The 2,571-nt window shown below is 51.3% G+C and overlaps 1 protein-coding gene across 2 annotated transcripts in view; it reads right to left on the bottom strand.

Moving 5' to 3' along the window:
* LPP (LIM domain containing preferred translocation partner in lipoma) overlaps positions 1–1,671 on the bottom strand; it is a 316,153-nt gene extending 314,482 nt beyond the window's left edge. For both annotated transcript variants that reach the window (XM_019532903.1, XM_019532904.1), the window contains exon 1: positions 1,580–1,671. The gene's annotated coding sequence lies outside the window, so the exon portion shown is untranslated. The remainder of the gene's footprint in view (positions 1–1,579) is intronic.
* Between the last annotated feature and the right edge of the window lie 900 nt (positions 1,672–2,571).

Raw genomic sequence — 2,571 nt, 5'->3', positions numbered from 1 at the left:
CCCCACAAAATCCCCAAAACTCAAGAAGTCCAGAGAACTCAGTCCCGTCCCTGCAGCACCTCAACTTATTAACTATCCTTGCAACAAGGTGAACTACAAGATCTTGGATTGATTTGACTGACTGAGATCAAAAAGGGTCAGGGGTCACACTGCGAACGGCCTCCTGCCAGGGGCAGATTTGGCTTTCAAGGTTTAAGCAAATCGCTGCAGAAAGCATGCCAAAGAACAAACACACACAAAGGTGACTCGGGAGGGCATCTCCCCATATTTCTCTCTCCACCCTATCTATATTTCTCGGGGCTGCCTGAAAAACCGTCTGCACGCTCCTGCCCCTTCGTCCCTATGGGAAGAAGAGGGTGGGCACGCTGACCCTCGAGCAGCGATCTCCCACCTGTGATCCGCAGACCCCTGTGGGTCTCCAGACTCTCTCAGGGGGCCGCAAAAAATCCCTGCGATCAATGAAAAGTATGCGAATACCTACCCTTACCATTCAAAGGGGTCCACATCTCCATCTGAAATTTTTTAGGGATCTGCAGATGTAAAAAAAGGTTGGAAAGCACTGCCCTGGAGAGATGCCAGGACATGTGCACGTTGCAAACAGAGATTAGAGCATGCAATCTCTCTACTCACCCCAACACATAAGGGAGTGTACTATTTAAGCCTTCCAAATCCAAAGAGTTGAGGCTCCTGCTATTCCAGGTACTCCACTTCATTACTTCATCAGCTGAGGGACGTGAAGCCTAACACAATCTCCATCCTCCCCCGTTACGACCTCTCAGAAGGGCCCGGGCTCCCCGCACCTCTCAAGCATCGCTCAAGGACACCATGCAGCTCCCAAGCGAACAAGCAAATGGTGAAGGACCTTTTGGGATTTGACTCCCATCTGTTTGCCATTGCTTTCCACAGAGAAACGTGCGGGTGCACAAACAAGTCCAGCTTTGCCCCTGCTGTCAGCGCAAGATGGAGGAGAGCAAAGACGACAGGGAAAAAGGACCAGAAGTGAAAAAGGAAACCCCAATCCATCTCCCCTGCCACTAGAGATGGATTGGGGAGTCAATAATCAAGTCTCCGTGTCAGGAGCTCAGATAACCCAGTGTTTGGTGCAGCTTGGGCCGCAGCTCTCCCACCCCAGCGAGACGGATGAGAGTCGCACGCCGACGGGGACGTGAAACACTGCTTAGTGCATCACAGAAGGCAATCGAAATCCAGGACAGGCAGAAAGGAGTCAGTACAGGGACGAACCCCTGCTTTTATCCCAAATATATTACGCTGCACACAAATGATTTGAGGTCTGAGTGTGTGATCGATGTGCTTACAGTCCAGGGGAGCAGGATGCACTCCTTAGATATAATAGAAAAGCTCTCATTATGTCTCCCACCAGAGCAGGGAGACCCGTAGGCATGGAAATATTACCCTACCCACTGAGTAGGATCTTTCTAGCGGCCCTCCAACTCCTGATCCCCCAGGACAACCTCACCAACCTGTTGCAGAAATTAAAGCATGAAGACGCTCCGCTGGTCACCCCGCCGCCGTTTCCAGCAAGGCGGGTTCGAGGGTGAGAGTGGGCTGATTGTCTTACCTCGGCCAGGCAGGCGACCGACTACCGCAAGGCTGTTTCAGGAAAAAGCCACATCCACTGGGCAGCACGTTCAGTGTCCTCCAAACCGTGGGGTTTCTACAGCAAGAAAAGGAAAAGAGAAGGGGGTCGTTTTTATTTTATTCATTAAGTAGCACAGGGTGCCTGAAAAGGCTCCGGAGTCGAGCCTCCTCAGGCTGCAGGCTCCTCTACCCCATTACTGATGATTAACTTTAAAACAAAGCCCCTGAAACCAATACCAAAAAAATGTAGATACGCTATCTCCTTTCTCTGCCTGTCTGGGGTGTAACCTGGCATTCCTCAATAGCGCCCGTGAGAGGCCAGCTGATAAAGGGAGCTAAAACCTACCCCTGAATCTGAAAAACGCCTCCTCAGAGCTACTCCCAATGCAATGCAGCAGAAGAACAGGTTCCCAAGGGGTATAAAGGAGCGGATACGGTTTCACTCTTCATTGCGACACAATTCGTTTCACCAACTCCAAAGATGATGTCCTTGCACCCAAATAAGCAAGATCACAGTAGAGATCCCCTGGAAATCAGGACTGAGGGAAGAAGGTCACTGGCACACTGATAAAGTCATGTCTACCTTCGGATCGGCTGGGCAGGCCATCTAGCAAAGCAAAGGGGCTTTTTCCAACACGGATTTGAGGATCAGCAACTTACAGGATGGAGCGAGAGAGATTTAAAAGGCAGATCTGGGCACAACGCTGAGCATCCCAAAGGATAGGCCGGAAAGGGGAGAACATTTGCTTCAGCTCCTGGGGTTACTACCAAAGAAATATCACTGGTCCGCCAACCAGGAAAACGTCCCTGGTCGCCACCTACTCCAAACCCGAAGTTTGTCCTGGACAAACTCCCGATTTGGGACCAAACTCCCAGATGACTCTGCACCACCGGCTTGCTTCCCGTCGTGAATTAAAGACACGAGCCCACGAGGCCTGAGGACCATGCGCTCGTCTCCAGCCCATTCACTGT

This window comes from Crocodylus porosus, unplaced genomic scaffold, assembly GCF_001723895.1.
Source record: "Crocodylus porosus isolate Cpor-Errol unplaced genomic scaffold, CroPor_comp1, whole genome shotgun sequence".
Classification (NCBI taxonomy): Eukaryota; Metazoa; Chordata; order Crocodylia; family Crocodylidae; genus Crocodylus; species Crocodylus porosus.
This window is presented reverse-complemented; position numbering and strand designations above follow the sequence as displayed.